The sequence below is a fragment of the Ranitomeya imitator genome, chromosome 4, assembly GCF_032444005.1.
Source record: "Ranitomeya imitator isolate aRanImi1 chromosome 4, aRanImi1.pri, whole genome shotgun sequence".
Taxonomy (NCBI): domain Eukaryota; kingdom Metazoa; phylum Chordata; class Amphibia; order Anura; family Dendrobatidae; genus Ranitomeya; species Ranitomeya imitator.
Genome location: NC_091285.1, coordinates 326,777,182 through 326,804,215, shown reverse-complemented (window position 1 = coordinate 326,804,215; position 27,034 = coordinate 326,777,182). Strand labels below are relative to the sequence as shown.

General features: G+C 42.5%; 1 protein-coding gene across 3 annotated transcripts in view; it reads left to right on the top strand.

The window, feature by feature from the left end:
- GRM8 (glutamate metabotropic receptor 8) overlaps window positions 1-27,034 on the top strand; it is a 2,054,171-nt gene that overhangs the window by 1,169,266 nt on the left and 857,871 nt on the right. The window lies entirely within an intron of this gene.

Sequence of the window (27,034 nt, the reverse complement as noted above, 5' to 3'; positions counted from 1 at the left end):
GGCCTCCACTGACCTGTCTACTGCTGCCCGTGTTCCCCTGGAACCAATTTTAAATTGCCTACAGCCAGCCCAATTTATTATGTTAGGGCTTCGAAGCCTGTCTGCGGTCCCTCCTTCCACTAGGCCTCCACTGACCTGTCTACTGCTGCCCGTGTACCCCTTGAACCAACATCAGAAAATATAAAAATAAGTATTTTGCTTATAAAAAAGAAAATACTGGAGAGATATCAAATGCAGACATTTTAACATTAAAAACAAACACACAACTAAAATCTGGTACAGTACTAAAAATGGCCACCAGCTACAATAACTTTCTCCTGCAAGTAGTTAACTGAAAGTTTTTTTCAATTTAAAACACAGATATGGCATCCACCGAGTGTTGTCCTGTCGCGTCTTCTTTATATTATTGCCAAGAAGATGCAAAACAATGAAAATAATAAAATCATTATTTACCAAAAAAATAGAGTAAGTCAAAACCACATTGCAAATAAACATTAATTACAAATAAAGAAGCAGGGCGCGTCCGAGGGTGAGTATATACCTAATAAGAATATAATCACCCTCGGACGTGCCCTGCTTCTTTCCGACAGCCTTCCTTCCTAAGAATCAGCCCTTCCGTGGTGTAGAGAGAGGGTTTGTTACACTCCAAGGTGTTCCCCAGGTTGCCTTTCCTGAGCTTCGATCTTCATGCTCTCGTTTAGTAGTTGTCGGAAAGTAGGCTGCATTAGGCCTACAAATTGGGTATGGGGTGGAGAGAGATGGTGTGTTACACTCCAAGGTGTTCCCCAGGTTTCCTTGCCATTGCTTCGGTCTTCCGACTCTCGTTTAGTAGTTGTAGAAAACTACACTGCATTAGGCCTACAAAATGGGTATCGGGTGGAGAGAGATGGTGTGTTACACTGCAAGGTGTTCCCCAGGTTGCCTTTCCTGAGCTTCGATCTTCCGGCTCTCGTTTAGTAGTTGTTGGAAACTACACTGCATTAGGCCTACAAATTGGGTATGGGGTGTAGAGAGATGGTGTGTTCCACTCCAAGGTTTTCTCCAGGTTGCCTTTCCTGAGCTTCGATCTTCCGGCTCTCGTTTAGTAGTTGTTGGAAACTACGCTGCATTAGGCCTACAAATTGGGTATGGGGTGTAGAGAGATGGTGAGTTCCACTCCAAGGTGTTCCCCAGGTTTCCTCGCCAATGCTTCGATCTTCATGCTCTCGTTTAGTAGTTGTTGGAAACTACGCTGCATTAGGCCTACAAATTGGGTATGGGGTGTAGAGAGATGGTGTGTTCCACTCCAAAGTGTTCCCCAGGTTTCCTCGCCAATGCTTCGATCTTCATGCTCTCGTTTAGTAGTTGTTGGAAACTACGCTGCATTAGGCCTACAAATTGGGTATGGGGTGTAGAGAGATGGTGTGTTCCACTCCAAGGTGTTCTCCAGGTTGCCTTTCCTGAGCTTCGATCTTCCGGCTCTCGTTTAGTAGTTGTTTGAAACTACACTGCATTAGGCCTACAAATTGGGTATGGGGTGTAGAGAGTTGGTGTGTTCCACTCCAAGGTGTTCTCCAGGTTGCCTTTCCTGAGCTTCGATCTTCCGGCTCTCGTTTAGTAGTTGTTGGAAACTACGCTGCATTAGGCCTACAAATTGGGTATGGGGTGTAGAGAGATGGTGTGTTCCACTCCAAGGTGTTCCCCAGGTTTCCTCGCCAATGCTTCGATCTTCATGTGTTGTGAATTCTGTGGCTGAATTCACGTCTGTGGTCACAAGTGGTATTGCAGTCTCTGGGCTTCCTCCCTCAGGTGTTTTGGTGAGCTCGTTGGCTGCCTTGCTATTTAGCTCCACCTGAGTCTGTCTTCCTTGCTCCTTGTCAATGTTCCAGTGTTGGATCTGAGCTACTGCATCTTTCCTTGGGCCTGCTGCTCTGCTAGATAAGTGCTTCTAGTTTGTTTTCTGTTTTTTCTGTCCAGCTTGCTATTAACTTTTGCTGGAAGCTCTGAGAAGCAAAGGGGTGCACCGCCGTGCTGTTAGTTCGGCACGGTGGGTCTTTTTGCCCCTTTGCGTGGTTTTCGTTTTAGGGTTTTTTGTAGACTGCATAGTTCTCTTTGCTATCCTCGCTCTGTCTAGAATATCGGGCCTCACTTTGCTGAATCTATTTCATTCCTACGTTTGTCTTTTCATCTTGCTAACAGTCATTATATGTGGGGGGCTGCCTATTCCTTTGGGGTATTTCTCTGAGGTAAGTCAGGCTTGTATTTCTATCTTCAGGCTAGTCAGCTCCTCAGGCAGTGCCGAGTTGCATAGGTAGTGATAGGCGCAATCCACTGCTGCTTATAGTTGTGTGAGGATAGATCAGGTACTGCAGTCTACAGAGATTCCACGTCTCAGAGCTCGTCCTATTGTTTTTGGTTATTGCCAGATCTCTGTATGTGCGCTGATTACTGCACGCTGTGTTGCCTGATTGCCAGCCTCAACATCATGCTCTCGTTTAGTAGTTGTTGGAAACTACGCTGCATTAGGCCTACAAATTGGGTATGGGGTGTAGAGAGATGGTGTGTTCCACTCCAAGGTGTTCTCCAGGTTGCCTTTCCTGAGCTTCGATCTTCCGGCTCTCGTTTAGTAGTTCTTGGAAACTACACTGCATTAGGCCTACAAATTGGGTATGGGGTGTAGAGAGATGGTATGTTCCACTCCAAGGTGTTCTCCAGGTTGCCTTTCCTGAGCTTCGATCTTCCGACTCTCGTTTAGTAGTTGTTGGAAACTACGCTGCATTAGGCCTACAAATTGGGTATGGGGTGTAGAGAGATGGTGTGTTCCACTCCAAGGTGTTCCCCAGGTTTCCTCGCCAATGCTTCGATCTTCATGCTCTCGTTTAGTAGTTGTTGGAAACTACGCTGCATTAGGCCTACAAATTGGGTATGGGGTGTAGAGAGATGGTGTGTTCCACTCCAAGGTGTTCTCCAGGTTGCCTTTCCTGAGCTTCGATCTTCCGGCTCTCGTTTAGTAGTTCTTGGAAACTACACTGCATTAGGCCTACAAATTGGGTATGGGGTGTAGAGAGATGGTGTGTTCCACTCCAAGGTGTTCTCCAGGTTGCCTTTCCTGAGCTTCGATCTTCCGGCTCTCGTTTAGTAGTTGTTGGAAACTACGCTGCATTAGGCCTACAAATTGGGTATGGGGTGTAGAGAGATGGTGTGTTCCACTCCAAGGTGTTCCCCAGGTTTCCTCGCCAATGCTTCGATCTTCATGATCTCGTTTAGTAGTTGTTGGAAACTACGCTGCATTAGGCCTACAAATTGGGTATGGGGTGTAGAGAGATGGTGTGTTCCACTCCAAGGTGTTCTCCAGGTTGCCTTTCCTGAGCTTCGATCTTCCGGCTCTCGTTTAGTAGTTGTTGGAAACTACACTGCATTAGGCCTACAAATTGGGTATGGGGTGTAGAGAGATGGTGTGTTCCACTCCAAGGTGTTCTCCAGGTTGCCTTTCCTGAGCTTCGATCTTCCGGCTCTCGTTTAGTAGTTGTTGGAAACTACGCTGCATTAGGCCTACAAATTGGGTATGGGGTGTAGAGAGATGGTGTGTTACACTCCAAGGTGTTCCCCAGGTTTCCTCGCCAATGCTTCGATCTTCATGCTCTCGTTTAGTAGTTGTTGGAAACTACGCTGCATTAGGCCTACAAATTGGGTATGGGGTGTAGAGAGATGGTGTGTTCCACTCCAAGGTGTTCTCCAGGTTGCCTTTCCTGAGCTTCGATCTTCCGGCTCTCGTTTAGTAGTTGTTGGAAACTATGCTGCATTAGGCCTACAAATTGGGTATGGGGTGTAGAGAGATGGTGTGTTCCACTCCAAGGTGTTCTCCAGGTTGCCTTTCCTGAGCTTCGATCTTCCGGCTCTCGTTTAGTAGTTGTTGGAAACTACGCTGCATTAGGCCTACAAATTGGGTATGGGGTGTAGAGAGATGGTGTGTTCCACTCCAAGGTGTTCTCCAGGTTGCCTTTCCTGAGCTTCGATCTTCCGGCTCTCGTTTAGTAGTTGTTGGAAACTACACTGCATTAGGCCTACAAATTGGGTATGGGGTGTAGAGAGATGGTGTGTTCCACTCCAAGGTGTTCTCCAGGTTGCCTTTCCTGAGCTTCGATCTTCCGGCTCTCGTTTAGTAGTTCTTGGAAACTACACTGCATTAGGCCTACAAATTGGGTATGGGGTGTAGAGAGATGGTGTGTTCCACTCCAAGGTGTTCTCCAGGTTGCCTTTCCTGAACTTCTATCTTCAGGCTCTCATTAAATTGTGGTTAAACGGAACAACTGCATTTGGCGTACTAGTTGGTTTGGGGCCTACTATCGGTGTCTGCCACTCCTTGCTGTTCTCCTGGTTTCCTGTCCTGAAATTCCGTTTTCAGGCGCTCGTTAAGTAGTTGTTAATGTTAGACTGCATTTGGCCTACTAGTTGGGTTGGGGCCTACTATCGGTGTCTGCCACTCCTTGCTGTTCTCCTCCACTGAACAAAGCTGTGCCGCCTGTTTACTACGGTTGCCAATTTTGAACTGCATTTCGACTACTTACTGATTTGGGCCTACTCTCTGTGTCAGCCTCTCATTCCAGTTGTCCTCCACTGCAATGCCCCCTGGTTATTCCTGTGTTACCAATTTTGAACTGCATTTAGCCAACTTTATTCTTTGGGCCTATATCTGTGTTTCCTCCTCATCCTGCCCATTGCCCAGCCAGTGATAGATGAGTCTGCTGGTACATTGACCCATAACGCAACATTCCCCGTGCACGCTACACAACAACATTGTGACCCTGCTGAAAGTCAGGTTGCTCTTCCCGCATACAATACCACCTTACACGGGGACAAAGAGGAAGGTGCAGATGAAAGTGCAGGTTCCTTCATCAGGTGGGGGGAGGAATACTAGTTGGCGACGTCACTGGCACAGGGCCTCTCATAGTACGCAAAAGTGTTGCTGCCGGTGGGAGGCGCCCCGCCGTGCAAACACACCGCTGTACTTTGAGGGGCCCTGTGCCAGTGCCAATGCCAACGAGTGGGCCCCCCTGCTTGCTCAGGTTCACAGCACTTGCAAAGTTGAAATACTTACCTCTCCCTGCTCCACTGCCGTGACGTGGTCCAGATTTCCTGGGCCCACTAATTACTTGAACCAGCCCTACCCACCACAACTTTAGCCAAATGACCCCCAATTTCAAATGCCTTACAATTATTATAAGGTAATTTACGCTTGACAAGCTTCATTAAGAAGAATGGATGGTTTTGACATTAAAATGGGCACTCTAGGTGTTTTCCTGGCCCCCACTCACTGCCGACTATGCTGCCCCATTGACTTGCATTGGGTTTCGTGTTTCGGTCGATCCCGACTTTACGTCATAATCGGCCGATTTCACTCGACCCGACTTTTGAGATAGTCGGGTTTCGCGAAACCCGGCTCGACTCTAAAAAGGTCAAGGTCGCTCAACTCTACTCTACACTATATAAACACTAGGTGCACACTAATCTCACACTACTTACAGTAAACCAGTAACAAGCATTTCTGTGATCCATATAGTATGAACCTCAAGTGCAGGAATACACCAAAAACACTGCTCTCCATCTTTTTTTCTCAAACTGAATGCTCCTGCTTTCATCCACTTACTGCCTTTTTTCTTATTTACTGCTCCACTACATCAGCTATTTTTCTCATATGGACTGTTTTTTTTTCTGTCATGTTTATGTCACATAGACTACTCCCGACCTTTCTCCCACACATTGTTTCCCATGCTGTCCTTATTGTTACACAAATTGCTCATTAAGCCCACTTATCTCTTTTAGGCTGCTCCCTATGACGCCCTCTTTCTCACAAATATCTCTTTCATGCTTATTATTTCTCTTACAAACTGCTCCACCATGACTTTTTTTTCTGACACAAACTGTTCCAAATTGCACCTTTCTCTTTAACAGACTGCTTTCAATGCCCCATGTTTCTCACAGACCCCCTCCTGCCATTATACCTTCTCTCTCTTGCTCTCTATGCCCCCATTTCACACTCATCCTACACCACCTCTTACACAATGACTGCCTCCTATGCTTCCATCTCACACATTGCTCACTACGCCCTCCTTAAACACAGACTGCCCCACCTAAGCCCATCCCAAACACAGATTGCTCCCAATTCTCCCTCTTGCTCCGTATGCCCTCCCTCAGAGACTGACTTCAGTATCCTCTCTAGTACAGACAGTTTTTCATGCTCACCTCAAAAACCATACTGTTTCCCATGTCCCTCTCGCATTGACAACTTCCATGCTTCCTTCCACCACACAGACTGAGCCTAATACTGCTTCCCTTATTCATATTGTTCTCTCTACCACACGTCTTCGCACTAAATTTTATATAACCACCTATTCACCCACAATGCATCCCTCGAATCCAGTCTCACAAGGCTGCACTAATACACTTCTCATATAGACAGATCACATTACTAGAACTGAGCGAATATGTTCAGAGATGATCGCCGAATGTGAATTTGCCATGTTCGTGCCATATTGGTACCCTATTAATGCTGAATTTATGTTTGACAATCATTTCCAAACATATTCGCTCATTTCTACTCCTAATGGCGTTTAGCTGTGTTTGGTGAATATTGCAAAAACAATATTCGCTGGCGATTGTAATCCGAACCGAATATTAAAACATTTGCTCAACTCTACTCATTACCCCTCTCTCACCCGTGGCTCACCTCTCTCTCATATCGACTACTTCTTCTGTTTCTAAATTCTCACACTGACTTCCACCATGGCTTAAATCAGCACACTTTCCATGGGCCCTCTTCCTCTGTGCTGCATGACCTTTGTTATATGCTGTGAGGGAATCTGTCAGCAGATTTTTGCTATGTAATCTAAGGGCAGCATGAGACAGTTTTAGGGTGTGTGCCATTTTTAGGGTTTGTGCCATTGTTTAAATGCAATCAGTCTTTGTCAGCAAGATATTATCACTGCCAGACTAGCTGCCCTCATGCTTTCTGGTCCAGTCACACCCCCATCAATGATTAGCAGCTCTCTGTGACTATAGAATATACATAGAAAGCTTTGGTGTGAGTGATATTAGCTTTCTGAGCACTGCTGCTTCTACAGCAGAGAAAACTGTATTACAACAGCTGCACCCAGAAAACTAAGTGACACATTATTGTAATATGTGTCTTTTTTCCTACATTATGCTGCGCTCATATGAAGTAGCAAAAACCTGCTGACAGATTCCCTTTAATGTACATAATTCAGTTGTTGTTTTGCCACAACTGGTTCAAAATTGCAACAGTTATGCTACAGTTTACATAGAACCAAACTGGGAACATTATTCTGCATAAAACATGGTAACTTTGCATTGGTTTTCCAATCATTATGTGCAAGTCATAAGTTCATAACAAAACTACAAATATGCCTGAAGACCTCCTGATACAATGGGAGAGGGGGCTTTTTATTGTGGGGCTCATTGGCTGTATCACCCCTCCTCAAATTCCATCCCTGATGCAAAGTGCCATGGGGAAATATATTTATCATAAGTCTGTGTGGCAAACTTCTTAATAATGTATTAGGAACTATCTGATCACGTAATTCCTTCATATAATCATTAATATACTTTACACTTCAGCTTTAAAGCGAAACAAGAGTGAAACAACAGATGAGTAAAGCCAGTTACAATTGCTTTACCAGTTAATTATACTTCTTTTGATAGTCAGTTTGTATTGTAAGTGCTAGAAAACTGTCCGATTTGTGATAGCAGACAAAGTAAAATTGACATCTGCTCAAACATGTATTACCAATTTGTTGTTTTTCTATTAAAAACTACATTGAGTAATATGAAAGATTGATAAACCAAAAAAGAAGCAGAGCTTCACAGCTGTAAATCCGGAGTTAGCAGCAGCCCATATGGGGTGAAGTAAGGAACCTGGCAGCATCACTGGGGTGCTCGCATGGAAAAAACAAAATGAAACAAGCACTGGAGCACAGAAAAAATGCATCAGCACTCACCAGTCCTGGAGTGATCTGAGTCCTTTATTGAGACATCGTTAAAATAACATCTTCACGGCTCGGGGGGGTGTAGATGAAAAGGAGGTGTGCAGGGGATGACAACGGCCGTTTCGCGCTAACGGCAGCGCTTCCACGGGTCGATATGCTGCCGCATTTTTTCTGTGTCCCAGTGCTTGAAAGATTGATATGTTTACTTTTTACCGTGAGAAAAGAAGCTGTAGAGTTTTTCTAACTATACATTACCATTAGTTGCTAAATAATGTGGGCCCTGAATTCTCTATTCAATTCTACCATAGTAAATTTGCCATAGTACATCTTACTTGCTTAATAAAATATTAAACATTTATCAATTTATGTTTTTGGGGGGTATTTTAATACTTTTTCTTTCATGTCAAGGCTCTAGAATATTTATTATATGTAGATTCTAACCTGTCTTATTTGGCAATATCAATTACATTATAGCATGACATACTTTTCGCTCTGCTTCATAAAAAAATAAGACAACATATAAAATTTCTCCTGAGGTATGTAGTGTAATGGAAGTTTTAGCTTTTTCATTTACTCAAATGTCTTCTCGTGCCAACATAGGCAAGACATATTTAAGCAATTAATTAGAACTGACCACTGAGTATATTTACCCCATATACATTACAGGCATGCAGTAACAAGGTTTTTCATGTCTTATTCAGCTATCATGAATAAAATTAAATATATATATATATATATATATATATATATATATATATATACACACTGCTCAAAAAAATAAGGAACACTAAAATACCACGTCATAGATATCACTGAATGAAATATTCCAGTTACAAGTTTATTCACTACATAGTGGAATGTGTTGAGAACAATAAAACATAAAACTTATCAATTATTATGTTTATTATGGATTTGGAATGATACTAACAATCTAAGTGGAAAATGAAATTACAGGCTGATCCAACTTCAGTGAAAATGCCTCAAGGCAAGGAATTCATGCTCAGCAGTGTGCGTGGCCTCCACATGACGTTGTGACCTCCCTACAATGCCTAGGCATGGTCCTGATGAGGCAGATGATGGATCTCCTCCCAGATCTGGAATAAAGCATCAGTCAGCTCCTGGATAGTCTGTGTTGCAACATGATGTAATGAAACATAATGTCCCAGATGTGCTTGATTGGACTCAGGGCTGGGGAATGGGCAGGCCAGTCCATAGCTTCAATGCCTTCATCATGCAGTAACTGCTGACACACTTCAGCCACATAAGGCCTTGCATTGTCATGCACCAAAAAAAAACCAGGGCCCACTGCACCTGCAGACAGTTTCAGCAGACAAATTGATATTAGTGGCCTGCTGGAGGACATTTTGCAGGGCTCTGGCATTGCTCCTCATGTTCCTTCTTGCATAAAGGAGAAGGCAGCGATCCTGCTAATGGGTTGTTGCCCTTTTGCAGCCTCCTCCACACCTTCTGGTGTACTGGCCTGTCTTCTGGAATGTGCTCCATGCTCTGGACACTGTGCTGACAGACACAGCTATCCTTCTAGCCACAGCTCTCATTAATGTACCATCCTGGATGAATTGCACTACCTGAGCAATTTCTATGGGTGGTAGACACGCTACCTCTAGGGTGAAAGCAATAACAAAATGCAAAAGTGACCAAAACAACAGCCAAAAAGGATGAGGACAGACAAATGATCTGTGGTCACCACCTGCAGAATCACTTCTTTATAGGGGTTGCCTTGCTAATTAGCGAAACGTGTGTCGGGGTTTTCCTTTCTCCCAGCAACCGCCACATCACAGATACTGACAGCACGGTGCAACTGCCTTTTAACCTTGGACTTTGGTATTCCTTGAGTTATGATGTATTTAATTTATTTGTAAGTTGTGAACTTGCATTTTAGCATTGCTATCTTCAGTCCCCAGGGACTTCATCGTTCAGACCTTATACTTACCATTACTGTGTTAGGGTGGTCTGCAAGTCAGACCTTCAGGGATATTGGATGGCTGCCAAATGTGTGAATTTCTCCAGAGAAATTACGGACAGAGATCAGATGTGGTATCTGTATCAGCTGCGTTTTATTACAGGAACAGACCTTCAGTTATATACACTTTTAGAGTAGGCGTATACATCATGTTCGTGCGCAAATCAACTGTTTATTACATATGAGATCATTCTTAATTAATCAGGTGATTGATACCAAAAGGTGACTTGAGTTGAGACACGTAGGGGCTAATGTCCTAAGTCTCCTTTCTAGGTTAGGTGTTACCTATCTCAGCAGTTCCTAATAGTCAACAACATGACTTAGCAAAGTCAGGCCTGCCTGGACATATGAATGAATTATGAGAATACATTAAGGTGGTCCCTGATTTCCCTATCAGTCCCCCCTTTTGAGATTAGATATGATTCTACCCCTAACCCATAGGTGCTGTCACTGGCCTAACGCCAATGTCGGACTTTCTTGTCAATTCTTCTGCCGAATCCCCCATAGGATGGGGAGATCATATCCTATTCTCAATCATAGCATTCGTTCATAATCATCATTAAGGGGTCTCATCTGCATGTACATAGTCTTTGTAATGGAAGTATCGATCAGTCTCTGGAGGAGTCCTCTAATGCAAGGTATGCAACAGCATCCGACAACCATAAGTATTGCAGTGATGACGACAAGAGATATGAGGAAACTGGACACCAGGTGACTCCATTTTCCGAACCATGACTCGAGCCAATCTGTGAAGGGGTTGTCGATACCCGAGTTCTCTGCCAGCTCCTCAGACAATGATGTAAGACCCTCCAGTGCTTTAGTGATGCTTCCGTCTGGGTCTGTGTTGTTTGGGATGAAAGTACAACAGTAAGTGCCAAACATTTTACATACACCTCCTTTCTCTGCTAGTAACATATCTAAAGCCATCCTATTCTGCCATGTCATTAAGGAAGTAGGGCCTAATTGTTCTGCTATTCCCTTTACAGCATCTCTTGTATAATTTATAAACCTTTGTTGATTATAATATATATAATTTATCCAATCCACATTTTTATTAAGGGTAACCCACCAGAAGAAAACTGACTCAAACCCTGCTGCGATCTGGTTCCTAGCTTTGTATTCATCTGGCACACCTCTAGGAACCCCTATGTTATCTATGTAGATCCTTGGGTCAAAGGATCCAGCAGGTGCTGATCTCTTATTTCTGCGTAGAGTGTCAGCATTCAGTTTACCTTTTTGTATTTCTTCTGATGAGATTATTTGAAATGGCATGAGGATCTGTGTTAGGGCACAGGTGCCAGCCCAATCTGGTGGCAATCTGGCTCTAAGTTGCATATCTCCACATATCCACCATATGTCACTCCTTGCTGCAGTTTGTCCCTTAAACCACTTAGCCTTCAAGCTCCCTGTATCGTGATCTATGGAAGTGGCAGTGTTACAGAATTCTGACGTTAGGTTTCCTACGAATATTGTTTTCTCTGTTCCCGTCCCTTGTCTCTGGAAACAGGTGTAATTTCCCGGATATGCAAACACCCTAGGAGGTATCTGATCCATCTTTACATGTGGATGCAAAGCTGAAAGAGCATAACACAAAGCATTGTCAGAGGGGTCATATGCGGCATCATATAAGGCTAAAATGCACTGCAAGTCAGTTTGGTCTGGTTCTGAGGATGTGAGAGGAATAGTCCCCAAGTGAGGTCTGGCAGTAGCACATGCAATACAGTTAGACTTATTATGCTGCCCTGCGGTGAATCTCATCCACATGAGCCATTCATTCCTTTCAGTGTAGCCTGTTTCTATGGCCACCTTCTCCTCGTAGCTCACTTCCCCAAACATGTTGAATTTTGGCCTTTCTACTGTTGTTGCTTGAGGCTCCTTCCCTTCAGTCTTATTCTGCTGACGGATAGCCCTTAGCCAAAATTGTCCTAACTGAGCCCTTTTTCCCGGGGAATGTAGTCACAGTACATAAAGACCTTCGTCCACCCGAGAGGGTTCCCTAATGGTTATGAGAAGAGGGTTACATGGAAAGTTGCGAGGGTCCTCTTATTTGCAATCCCACCTGGCTCCCCATAGTGTAATATACAGCCTGTCAAGGAGAGGCTCCCCTGATGCACTAAGGCGAGTCTTAGCTTCCTCTGGCTTATATCCCCATGGATTTCCTGTATTCCAAGCTGCATCAGACCATGAAGCACAGTTCTCATTCCCTGGTCTAGTTACACAGATATACACCGCAGCCCCTTCAACCGCTGTTATAAACTTATAACTGGGATTACTTCTCTTTTTCCCAAATTTAAGATTCCATTGACATTTTACTATTTCACAAAAGTCAATTCTAAAAGTAGCCATTTTCTCAGAGGTATCAAACCAAATTGTTGGCATCCCCGAGGCATCCCTAGTCAGCATAGGCATAGTCGGTGTCCATTCTTCTTCTTGCTGTGAGGCTGTCAACATCATCAGGAGCAGGATTATCATTGTTCCACTTCCCGACAGTACACTGGCTTGCATGTTTCCAAGCAGGGTCTCCCTCAAGCGGTACGGATGTAGCTGTAGCGAGAGGACCGTGTGATTCTGGCTCCAGAGGTCTCCTGGTGTGTCTTTTGATTACTACTCAACCTCCTAAAACAGAATCAAAAACTTATTCATGCATAAGCAACAGTCTCCCTCTGAGGTACTGGACACGGCTATATGGTTGCCTGGAAGGGGACATTTTCCCTATGTGACCTTAGGTACACAACATTGCGTATTACCTCCCTGTTGTTGTAGCTTCTTGGCACCTGGAAGGCTTCTGGTCATCCTGGGAAGAGATCAACACACACGAGCACATACCTTTCTACCTGGTGGTAGTTGTATGATGGCAGTCTACAGTCATTGAAACGGGTAGAGAGGCTTGGGCATGTGTCTATGGTGCATTGCCTATACTACCTGTGTTGTGCAATGGGGTACATGCCTGAGTAGAATCCAAAAGGGAGCATTATGAAATTGTGAGTGACCCTTTTCTCTTTCGTGGCACAACTGTTCTTAGACCAGTGTATCGGGTTGTGAGCCCCTTGGGTCGTCACAGAGTACACAGATCTTGGCAGACACGCCCGCTGTCCCACCTTCCACAAACCTGCATGGTCCCAAGTACCACTCTGTGACCAGACCTTTGACCCCTTCCCGGTGGATCCCCGAGTCAGAGCCTGCAAGATACTGAAGGTCAACTGGTTATACTCAGTGCTTACCATGGTCCGTAGAGGTGCCTCAGGGGTCTCGTGTCGCCATATTCCAGCAGCTCCTGTGGCTGCTTGGTCCTCCTTGTTGGTGCCTCGTGCCTTGTTGGTAGGGAGTTTCCTGTGTGACCTTACCTCAACTATGGCAACCTCTTTCGGGAGCAGTAGTGCGTCCATCACCTGCTTAATGAGGTACCAGTGTTTGACAGGAATGCCTGTTGCTGTAAGAAAACCTCTTGCCCGCCATATGGGGCCAAACTTGTGGGTCACTCCAAAAAGATACTCAGATGTCACATTAATGTTGCATCGCTTCCCTTTTGCCCCTCTAAGCGCCTCAATGAGTGCCGTCAACTCCACTTCTTTTTTGGTCATGTAAGAAGGGAGTGGTTCTGCTTCTATTACCTCATGCTGTGTGACCACTGTATACCCAGCATAGAACCGTCCATCCTTTCCGATGCTTCTTCCACCATCTACAAAAAGCTCAACATCTGGATTAATGAGAGGTACACAAGAGACATAAGAGAAAACTGCAGTGGCTTGATCCATAAAGGCTATACAAAACAGCAAAAACACAGTGATTTACTAGTACTCCTCCCCCCTTTTGAATCCACTACCTTAGTGCAGAAGAGTGGTTGGATTCAAACTTCCAAGAAAGAGAAGAAAAAGTTTTCCTGGCACAGAGCCAAAAATTTGAAACTTCTACAACTTAACAACTAAGCAAAAACAGAAAATTTTGTTCATAGGGCACCACGTACTTGGGGCATAGAACCTATGTGCAAATTTTGGACAGTTGGCAGAGTGCCAATTCTTCGTACATTTACTGGGCTGTCTTATCTGACACCTTTTATTGCTCTCCGAGTTCTTTCAAACAACTTTCCCTTTTACACTTTATCTTATCCGTGTACAGTGAACATTTCTTTACAACATATGCAGTAGTTCCTTCTTATTGACATGCTTATACATTCTAAATAAACATGACATTACCCTCTATCGATCTGTGCCTGTGACAGGTTCTACATTTGAAATCCACAGAGGAGAGCAAAGTGTTTTGCAATCTGGATGTAATCTTCTGGTCTCCCTCTGTTCAGGGGGCACCTGAATGGTATGTCACTGGGATACCAGAGATTATTGTCCTCTATGTGACTCAACAAGGTTCCTGGGGTCCACAGAATGGTCCCGTGAACGTTAAGTCGGAAACACTTCAACTCAGGGAATCTTTCTGACAGAGGTCCAAACCCAGTGTTCTCTTGGCTATAGCCAGGATGTACCGTTTTTACAATCCACCATCCTTCCGGTGAAATAGCCATCATCAAGCCATCTCTGCAATCTGGGCATGACATCTACAAAATTTGTGCTGGGGGTCGGCCTTTTACAATGTTACAAGTAATCCTGATTCCTATGAACCATGCAAATACAAAAAGTCCCAGAAAAACAAAAGCAAATCCTTCAGTACAATACAGATTAATGTACTTCAATGGTTGTTCACAATACTTGGCACTATATTCCATATGGGTGAAACATCGGAACCTACAGTTAGGGCCACAAATATTTGGACAGTGACACAATTTTCGCGAGTTGGGCTCTGCATGCCACCACATTGGATTTGAAATGAAACCTCTACAACAGAATTCAAGTGCAGATTGTAACGTTTAATTTGAAGGGTTGAACAAAAATATCTGATAGAAAATGTAGGAATTGTACACATTTCTTTACAAACACTCCACATTTTAGGAGGTCAAAAGTAATTGGACAAATAAACATAACCCAAACAAAATATTTTTATTTTCAATATTTTGTTGCAAATCCTTTGGAGGCAATTAAGTCCTTAAGTCTGGAACCCATGGACATCACCAAACGCTGGGTTTCCTCCTTCTTAATGCTTTGCCAGGCCTTTACAGCCGCAGCCTTCAGGTCTTGCTTGTTTGTGGGTCTTTCCGTCTTAAGTCTGGCTTTGAGCAAGTGAAATGCATGCTCAATTGGGTTTAGATCTGGAGATTGACTTGGCCTTTGCAGAATGTTCCACTTTTTGGCACTCATGAACTCCTGGGTAGCTTTGGCTGTATGCTTGGGGTCATTGTCCATCTGTACTATGAAGCGCCGTCCAATCAACTTTGCAGCATTTGGCTGAATCTGGGCTGAAAGTATATCCCGGTACACTTCAGAATTCATCCGGCTACTCTTGTCTGCTCTTATGTCATCAATAAACACAAGTGACCCAGTGCCATTGAAAGCCATGCATGCCCATGCCATCACGTTGCCTCCACCATGTTTTACAGAGGATGTGGTGTGCCTTGGATCATGTGCCGTTCCCTTTCTTCTCCAAACTTTTTTCTTCCCATCATTCTGGTACAGGTTGATCTTTGTCTCATCTGTCCATAGAATACTTTTCCAGAACTGAGCTGGCTTCTTGAGGTGTTTTTCTGCAAATTTAACTCTGGCCTGTCTATTTTTGGTATTGATGAATGGTTTGCATCTACATGTGAACCCTTTGTATTTACTGTCATGGAGTTTTCTCTTTACTGTTGACATAGAGACAGATACACCTACTTCACTGAGAGTGTTCTGGACTTCAGTTGATGTTGTGAACGGGTTCTTCTTCACCAAATTAAGTATGCGGCGATCATCCACCACTGTTGTCATCCGTGGACGCCCAGGCCTTTTTGAGTTCCCAAGCTCACCAGTCAATTCCTTTTTTCTCAGAATGTACCCAACTGTTGATTTTGCTACTCCAAGCATGTCTGCTATCTCTCTGATGGATTTTTTCTTTTTTTTCAGCCTCAGGATGTTCTGCTTCACCTCAATTGAGAGTTCCTTTGACCGCATGTTGTCTGCTCACAGCAACAGCTTCCAAATGCAAAACCACACACCTGGAATCCACCCCTGACCTTTTAACTACTTCATTGATTACAGGTTAACGAGGGAGACGCCTTCAGAGTTAATTGCAGCCCTTAGAGTCCATTGTCCAATTACTTTTGGTCCCTTGAAAAAGAGGACGGTATGCATTACAGAGCTATGATTCCTAAACCCTTTCTCCGATTTGGATGTGGAAACTATCATATTGCAGCTGGGAGTGTGCACTTTCAGCCCATATTACATATATAATTTTATTTCTGAACATGTTTTTGTAAACAGCTAAAATAACAAAACTTGTGTCACTGTCCAAATATTTCTGGCCCTAACTGTATATACGTATGCGTGTTAGAAAGGAGCTCTGTTTCCAACACATATACACTTGACGTGAAAAAGAAGAACAAGAAAAACCTAGCTGTCTGGATTCTAATACTCTCTGTTTCCTAAAAACAAAAACACACTATTCCTATCTGTTCTTTTACCTAAAACCTGCAGAACCCATACAACAATCTGCAAGGCATTCAGCACAGTTGTTCACTTGCAGCCTCCCCAAATATCAGTTAGACAGGTAACAAATATTTGGTTTCAGCTTATCTCATACACATGTGACTATGTGTTTCACTATTAGCGTTCCTCAGTTTTTGTCCTGGCACCAATCGGCCAAGGACCATACCTAATTGGATTCCCTTATGCAGGCAGGATTTTTATGCTTAAATCCTCATTTCTCATACACACGTCTTGCAGAGATCAAACAGGGAATCTCATATATCAACCACTCTCTTTTTCACACAGTTATTCCACTTGGACGACGCTAATCTCCTTTCTGCAGCTACCTGATTCTCACTGCCTGTCCTTATCTGTATACTATGACCTGCTTCTCCTTGCTGCCTGATATCACCTCAGCGTCTTCTACTGTTTCTCTGTTATCTGCCACTCCTGTCCCTGTGTTCTCTGGTTATTCCTGATTGATATTTCACTGTGTAGTCCCTTATTGTGCCCACTTCTCACAGCCTCTTCCTCGTAACAACTTAGTAACCCCGCACTCACGTATCAGTGCTGGGGTGTGCTAACCTCTAAGTCCCTTCTCCTCTCTGCTGCTCCGTACCTATGCTAAATACTCAGCCAATAGGCGTGCGGGGGACAATGATTAGTGATTTGGCCCTTGTGACCGCCGCAGCGTCACTCACTAATCCCACTGAGGCCTCCTAAAGGGCTCCTATCGCAGACTAACTGCGGCATACACAGAAATGTTATATGCTAACCAGAGAACAGAACTAACTAGCGCAGGCAGATTTGATATGGTCAGAGTTCTCCTCCTAAAGAGGGGCAGCTTGTGCGTACATACAAGGCAGGACAAACACAGACGGACTGACTGACCTCTGACCCAGGGTGCCCCTTAAGGGTCGCCGTAGGGAACTGCAGAGGCCCTATCCCGATTCAACCGGCGTGTTAGACCGTATCTCTTTCACCCGCCCAAGAGGACGTCTCCTCATGGGTGAATTCACACACTCATTCACTCTTCAGTCATGTGCTAGACATAGAACAAGACATTTAACAGGGATAGCAGCACATAAAATTAACCAATCCAATATGCCTTTAAAGTATCACATGGATATTCTACGGTTCTTTGCCAAACAATATGGACGGCCTTGTAAACAGATCTGACTAGAACATACCTTCATGCTCGGCTGCAGATTATGAGAGAAAGGGAGACACAGAGAGAGTTTGTAAGAATCTAATGGTTCTTACCTTTTTCCGCGGATTGTCTGTGTGTCCTTGGTCTCAGGTCTGCGATGTGCCGGGCATCAGATATTGGTGATCTGCTGTTGTGGCCGCCCACCCTTAGGGACGCCAAAATGTTAGGGTGGTCTGCAAGTCAGACCTTCAGGGATATTGGATGGCTGCCAAATGTGTGAATTTCTCCAGAGAAATGACGGACAGAGATCAGATGTGGTATCTGTATCAGCTGCGTTTTATTACAGGAACGGACCTTCAGTTATATACACTTTTAGAGTAGGCGTATACATCATGTTCGTGCGCAAATCAACTGTTTATTACATATGAGATCATTCTTAATTAATCAGGTGATTGATACCAAAAGGTGACTTGAGTTGAGACACGTAGGGGCTAATGTCCTAAGTCTCCTTTCTAGGTTAGGTGTTACCTATCTCAGCAGTTCCTAATAGTCAACAACATGACTTAGCAAAGTCAGGCCTGCCTGGACATATGAATGAATTATGAGAATACATTAAGGTGGCCCCTGATTTCCCTATCAACTGAAAGTACGGGGTAACTACCTCTCCATCATGAACTCTGGCATTCCACAGGCTGTGATATACTATGCACTTGCACTTTATCACAATATACCTTTAGCCTTAATAGGATTTATTCCTGCAGACCTTGTATGTACTACACTGGTATATATTTTTTGAAATTTCTTCTTTCTACTGAATCCAGAGCCTGCTGCTGCACGTGTGTTTAATATATGTTGGCATTCCAAAGGCTATGATATATTTTGATTTGCTTATGAGCTATGCCCTTGAACTTCAGCATAATCCACTTATAGCCCTCATAAGATATGTACCACATCAGTACTTTTTTTAAATCTCTTTACTCAATTTATCCTGAGCCTGCTGTTGCACGTGTGTTCAATATATGCTAATTTCACATAATACTTAGATTTATTTTGTTGCACATTGTTGTTTATCTGTCTGTATGTGGTTGTTAATATTACCAATTATGGTGTGGGTTGCTTGGAGCTCACTCTGCCCTGTTTGAATCCCCTTATTTTATACCTATGATCTCTGTTTTATCTACTTGTTAATAAAATACTTTTCTTTTACTTTGGGTCTTGCACTTCCTTTTACTTTGGGTGAATCTACTTATTTAGGAAGTGTACCAAATTATCGGTGTTGCTTCATAACTGGACAGGTTGATTTCACAAAAGCCTGATTGACTTGGAGTTATATTGTGTTGTTTATGTGTTCCCTTTATTTTTTTTGAGCAGTATACAAATATATACACTGCTCAAAAAATAAAGGGAACACTTAAACAACAGTATATAACTCCAAGTAAATCTAACTTCTGTGAAATCAAACTGTCCACTTAGGAAGCAACACTATTTGACAATCAATTTCACATGCTGTTGTGCAAATGGAATTGACAACAGATGGAAATTATTGGCAATTATCAAGACACACTCAATAAAGGAGTGGTTCTGTAGGTGGGGACCACAAACCACATCTCAGTACCAATGCTTTCTGGCTGATGTTTTGTCACTTTTGAATGTTGGTTGTGCTTTCACACTCATGGTAGCATGAGACGGACTCTACAACCCACACAAGTGGCTCAGGTAATGGAGCTCATCCAGGATGGCATATTAATGCGAGCTGTTGCAAGAAGGTTTGCTGTGTCTGTCAGCATAGTGTCCAGAGGCTGGAGGAGCTACCAGGAGACAGGCCAGTACACTTGGAGATGTGGAGGGGGCCATTTGAGGGCAACAACCCAGCAGCAGGACTGCTACCTCAGCATTTGTGCAAGGAGGAACAGGAGCAGCACTGCCAGAGCCCTGCAAAATGACCTCCTGCAGGCCACAAATGTGCATGTATCCACACAAACGGTTAGAAACCGACTCCATGAGGATGGTCCACAGATGCCGGACGCTTGGCATTTGCAACAGAACACCAGGATTGGCAAATTCACCACTGGCACCGTCTGCTCTTCAAAGATGGAAGCAGGTACACACTGAGCACATGTGACAGATGTGACAGAGTCTGGAGGCGCCGTGGAGAGCGACCTGCTGCCTGCAACTTCCTTCAGCATGACCGGTTTGGCAGTGGGTCAGCAATGATGTGGGGTGGCATTTCTTTGGAGGGCCGCACAGCCCTCCATTTGCTCGCCAGAGGTAGGCTGACTGCCATTAGGTACCGAGATGAGAACCTCAGACCCCTTGTGAGACCATATGCTGGTGCTCTTGGCCCAAGGTTCCTCCTAATGCAGGACAATGCCAGACCTCATGTGGATGGAGTGTGTCAGCAGTTTCTGCAAGATGAAGGCATTGAAGCTATGGACTGGCCCGCCCGTTCCCCAGACCTGAATCGATTGAACACATCTGGGACATCATGTCTCGCACCATCCAACAACATCACATTGCACCACTGACTGTCCAGGAGTTGGTGGATGCTTTAGGTCTGGGAGGAGATCCCTCAGGAGACCATCCACCACCTCATCAGGAGCATGCCCAGACATTGTAGGGAGGTCATACAGGCATGTGGAGGCCACACACACTACTTAGCATCATTTCCTTGTCTTGAGGCATTTCCATTGGATCAGCCTGTAATTTCATTTTCCCCTTTGATTTTGAGCATCATTCCAACTCCAGACCTCTGGGATATTATTTGTGATTTGCGTTGATCATTTTTAGGTTTTATTGTTCTCAACACATTCCACTATGTAATGAATAAAGATTTACAACTGGAATATTTCATTCAGTGATATCTAGGATGTAGGATTTTAGTGCACCCTTTATTTTTTTGAGCAGTGTATATATGAGACCTATAAGCGACTAGGAGTCAAAAAAGTCCAGAAAGCAGTCCAAAAGTCCAAAAGTCTTGATGTCACCGGACAATATAAAGGTGACGTCAACCTCACAAATATGAACCCCACTTGCCACTGCCACAGGGCAAATGTGAAGAGCTGGTCAAAGTGCCAGAATTGGTGCATCTAGTAGATGTCACCTGGCAGCTGCTATTTTTGGGCTGTAGGGTCAATATCCATGGCCCCTTACCTGCCTGGGAATACCAGCACCCAGCTGTCAGCTTCTGCTTAGCTGGTTGTTAAAAATGAGAGTGACCCCACACCGTTTTTTTTCATTATTTATCCAAATAATTAAAATAACAGCATGGAGACCCTTCTATTCTTGATAACCAGCCTTGCTATCACTGCCAGCTGAGGGTTGCAGCCCCCAGCTATCAGTTTATAGTGTTGCAGCCCACATGCTGTATATAATATATAATATACAGGGGAACCCACACCAGATTTTTATTTATTTATTTATAGCGCAGGTGGTGGGTGATGAATACTACCATCAGCCACCGCCTGCCTCACTGGTATTCGTGGCATCAGGTGTCGGCTGATGGGAAAAATAGTCCCATCAGTCACCAACTGCTGTCACTGTCATCAAATGAATATAACTCTCATCATTCTCCCCTGCTCACGCTGCATCGCCAGCAGAGCAGGGGGGAATGATAAGAGCTAACTGTCCCGCTGCTTCCCAGGTGCCAATGCGCGTCACACAGGTGACATCCCTGTGTGCCATCTGTTTGCATGTGTTTTGCGGCCAGTGCTGCTGGTAAAAAATGGACATTTCAGCCTGTTTTGCCCATGGACACACAGTCCATGGAAACACACTGACATGAGCACAGACCCATCCTCTCAAATGGGTCTACATGTTGAATTGAAAACTGTCAACACACGTACTGGACACGCTGACATCTGAAAGCGGCCTTAGATTGATTATTGATATGGTGTAGCTGGCATGTGCCCATTTACATTTAAATTACACATTTTCTTCATTTGTCATGCACTAAAAAGCAGCAGCAAGGCAATATAATATCTTTTTCCGCATCTGTACACTTAACAGTGCAGTGCCCTGTGGCAGATGCTGGCTTATCGGATGCTTAGCTACCTAGCATTCTTTACTGCATAGTTCTTGGAAAGGGTGTTGAATTTTGTTAATGAAATAGAAACTTTTTTTGTGTTAATGTAGATATTTAACTGTGTATGTGTGCTCTGGCTCAGCTGTTTTACAAGTCCAATTTGACAACCATACACACCAAAACTATACAGTGGGCTGCTGCCATATTTTGCTTTTTCTGCTTTCTTTACGTGTACCTACCTAGCTAGAATTTCTTCCATTTTTTTTTAATAAGGGCTTACTAAATAAATAGAATTGAAAAGATGGTCAGAATTTAATTACAGTGTTGTATGGTGAAAGAAAAAGGCAATTGTAATGGACGAGGTAATCTCAACCTCAGAGAAGAATGTGAGCGCACCACCACCACTGACACTGGCTACAGGTCGCAATTATACACACATGCAGAGTGTGAAAAAAATATTACTGCTAATGAATTGCCCTGACTGATTTCTTGCAGTATTTTCTAGCTTCACATTTGGTAGGAAGCATAACAGCAGCACTGTTAAAGCTTTAGAGGAATATAATACCCAGAGGCAATATTTGCAGCGTAGCATGTAACCACCAAAGGTTACACAACTTCTAAGCTATTTTATGCACTTTGAAAGCTGTGTCTGATCTCTCTGGATATAAACTTTTGTGTTTCTAAAATCTGGTCAATAATTTTGTGGTTTGAACACTGATGTCAATAGTTCTAGTTAAACTCCTCTGCTGTTTTCCTCTGCAGATCTATGAGCAGATTTCTTTTCTACTCTCTGTTAGTTTTTATTTACTATTACTGTCTAATTAGAAGCTAGAATAATGTAAATATGTGTTCATTTGCATGTTATATGAGCAAGCATCGTCAACATACTCAGTTTATTCATTTTGATGAAGTTCATTTTTGTTTCGTAGGAGTATGTATTTTTCTAGCAAACCAGCAGATGTTAAGTCAATAAATATATTCCACCCGGAATTCTCATCAAACTGAAGACGTATGCGTGTGTGCGTTCTGAAGCACACAGAGCATTGCCATCTCCTCCAGGAGCTCTGATTTCAATACATTTCTCTAGATTTTCAACTTTTGTATTGTCTCAAATATGACAGACTGTCTAACCAACATATAGCAGTGAGAAATAATCAACAGACATGCACAAATAAATATTACTTCTCTATGAATTCTACTAAAATGGGAAATACAATAATTAGGGCCAAGACTCAGAAACATGACAGAAACGATTTATTAGTAAAATTTACAAAAATAAATTATTTTAAGAGAAATTCTAAATAAAGATGAGACTTGAATTTTCCATTCTTTATCTAATGGACCATCCAAGTAATATGTTTTTTTGCATTCTCGTCTAACCACATAGCATCTTTTTGATCCATTTGCATTAGACTTATTATCCAATAGTCCGAAGAAATGCTGGTGTCAAATATGACACAGACTTTTATGCTACAGCTTCATAGACGTTTTGGATTCCACATTATGGTGAGTATGTAAATATGTTTTCTTCAGTCTCATGCAGATATCCATGGATCTCAGTCTGATCAATGTTACCGCAGTTCATAGGCTGGTTCTCACAGCGCTTACCATGAGAACCGCCACCTGACCATAATTACATCACCATTCATCCCTGCAGCCGGGATCTCGTGCTACTCTTTCAGGGTGTTCCGGTTGCCGTGGTGAACAGTCACATTACTGATGTCACCACTCACCACAGAATCTGGATGTAGCAGAATTGAGAATAGTCATGTGGCCTCATTATTTTGGATTTACTGCGGACTAGTAAGGATTACTTTTACTTTAATGGTAATAAATAGGTAAATGAGGTTAATTGTAAAGGAGTGATTTTTGCGATTAAATAACTTTTCTTTGAGTGTGTTTATTACTTTTGACTACGGGGTTAGTAATGAGGGTGTCTGATAGATGCCTCTCCATTACTAACCCCCGAGCTTAATGTCAGTGGACATTGCCCATCTGACATGAATCCCAAAATCATTACCCCAATTGCTAATGCACCAGGGCAGTCAGAAAAGATGATTCTAATTGCCAGAATTGATGCATCTAATGTATGCACCATTTCTGGGGCAGCTGAGTGCTGGTGTTATTAGTCTGGGAGAAGGTCAATATCCATGGCCCCTTCCTAGCTTATTAAGATCAGCACACATCTATATGTTTAAGCCTTTGCTGGTTATTAAAAATAGAGGGGACACCACATCATTTTTTCCTGGGTCCCCTTTTTCAATAACCAGTGAAGGCTACGCAGAGAGCTGTGAATTGTTATTAATAGGCTGGGAACCTTTATGGATGGGCCAATAGGCCCCTTACCAGAATCATAACACCAGCACCAGCTGTCTGCTTTCATTCAGCTGGTTATTAAAAATAAGAGGGACCCCAAGTCATTTTTTTCAGTTATTTATTTAATGTGAACTTTTCCCAGACAGTGGTGCTGGCTACAACTGTCTTCAGCGTTACCTGGCCTCGCTGATCTCAGGGAGACCAGGTGAAGATGATGACAGGTGAAGTCAGCAACTGGCAGCCGGTAAAAGCACTAAATTTACTGGTTTCCCAAGTCACTGGAGAATTTAATTCTGGTACATGTCAGACAGATGTCACATGGATGTCATCCGTGTGTCATCAATGTGTACGCGAGTGGCACACATTTCCTCCGTGGTGCCAGAAAAAAAGACATGTGAAAAACCTGATGTACTCACCACTATTGAATTTAATGGATGTAAGTGTGTCCATGTTTGTGGAAGACATATGGACATAAAGAATGGACTTGTGAAAAAGGCCTTCGAATGCAAGGACAGGTGCATGAGCAGTAAGCATGTGCAGAAGGCAGCTTCTCACCATCACGTCATATGTAGGAAGATGAGCTCCAATTGAATATTCTGATAGCATATGTAATACTGGAGATACTAGGGATGATAATGTCCACCATGTCTTTCTGAATGACGTGGTATATACCATGTGCAGAATTATTAGTCAATCAGAATTTTTGATGATTAACTCTTTCCTTGAACAACTACAGTGCTGTCAGTCAATCTAAATGGTAAATAAACCAGAAACCTGAAGATTTAAAGAAAAGTGAGATTTTGTCTTTCTTAGAATATCTATGTGTGTATAACTATTAGACAATTATTAATGTGCAGAATTATTATGTCACTAAATGAAAAACAGAAATGTTCCCATGTCAATTATTTATATACATCTGGTAAAGTGAGAATAATAATAAAACAACTTAAAATATACAAAAATTTCTGACATTTCGAAAAGAAAAAAATGTGACCAATATTGCCTTTGTTCTTTTCAATAACAGTCATAAGCCTTCAGTCCATAGCGTCTGTCACTTTCTTAATCTCACTTTCCTTACCTTCGGGTTTAGGTGAGGAAGAAGACCATGTCATTATTCTTTCCTCTCTAAGGCTTTTCCAAGCTAGAACCCCTTGCCAGTAATTAAAAAGCTCCTGTGAAAGTTAGCGTTTAGTAGGCGTATATAAGAGATCATGATTTTTACTACACATTACAATGCTGATGCATTGCTATGTACAGTACAGGCAATCAGACAATTGCAGCTTCAAGTCAGCTAAGGGGACTAATACATAGAGTAAAAAGTTAAACAAATGTTTTTAAAAATATAAAAAGAAATAGAACAAATCCTAAAGTTCAAATTAACCTCCTTTTGCTCTTTTAAAAATAAAGCAATAATAATAAAAAAAACTACACATATTTGATTTTGCCATGTTCAAAAAAGTACAATCTATAAAAATATAAAATAAATTAATCTGGTCGGTAAATGGCGTAATGAAAAAAATAATTGAAATTTCAGAATTATGGTTTTTAGACCCCCCACAACAAGATGCCGATCAAAACATTATATCTAGCCCACAAAAGTATAAGTAAAAACATTAGCTCAGGGCAGAAAAAATAAACCCTCAGACAGCTCCATATACTGAACATTGAAAATGTTACAGGTCTTCGAAAAGGGCTACAAAAGCAATATTTTTTCTTTTTACAAATTTTCATAAATTTTGTCATTACTTAATTAAAAAAATACATGTTTGGTATTTGCATTATCATTCTGATCTGGAGAATAATATTGCCAGTTCAGTTTTACTGCATGGTGAACATGGCAAATAAAAAAAAAAATTGTGGAATTGCACTTTTTTTGCAATTTCAATGCACTTGGATTTTTTTTCTGTCTTCCAGTGCGTCATATGACAAAGTACATGGTGTCATTCAAAAGTACAACTTGTACCACAAAACACAAGCCCTAATATGGCTATGGGGACAGAAAAATATAAAGATTATGAGTCTTGAAAGAAGGGGAGGAAAAAGCGAAAATGAAAAAATGGAAAATTGCCTAGTCATGAAGGGGTTAAGTAAAAGGATGTGGGATTAGTTAAAGCTTTGATACATGTATGCTTTTCATCAAGTTTTAATTATGCCATTAAAAGTTGCTTTGCTTCTCTAAGCAAACATCTTATGTATACTTGTCTGTAAATGTATGGATGAGACCAGTCTTTCTTTTTATCGGGTGCCATGTAATTTGCTTGTTGGAGCTTTTCTACTTATGTATTTTTTGCACTGTTTGCATACAGTAGGAACAGGAGCACATGTTGCCATTGTACATGTCTGTCACAAAACAAAATTGTGATTTTGGACTTTCTCGAATTATTATTATTATTTTAAACCATTAGCTTAAGGAAGATTATGTTTATCTCTAATTATGGAACCTTCCCTCTGACACGTGTCTTCTAATGCTTGGGATATGTGCACCTGATGTATAGCCACCTGTTAGCTACACCTTTCATAGCTTTCTTAGGCAGTGCTAAAAATACCGACCTTGTTTAGGAAAATTTTACTATGTGAAAATTAGCTTAAAAAGCCAAACAATCTGTTTTCTGATCTTCCTAGCACAAAATTGCGTCATCATTTTTATTAAAGCAGTATTTAATGGCAACATGCTAATTTGTCAATAAAGGAAAACTGTCAGTGGATCAGCCCTCCTAAGCTGTCATTATGGGCATGTAGGGCATAGGAAGCTGTATAAATGATGTCTGATATCTGCGATCTGATGTCTTATTCCAGAGAAATCCACATTTTTCTGACAGTATACAAGTATGTGAATGAGCTGCTCCAGGCTATGGGTAGCACACTGATCTGCATGAGAATCTGCCTCCAGAGCATTACAACATGAATAGGTTAATATCTTCATTGGAAATATATTTTTTTCTGTTCCAGTTTAGCAACTGAAAAACAAAATGTATGAGATGTATCCAAAACATGATGAACACAATAAGCACAAGATATATATTTATCATAATGGGGTCC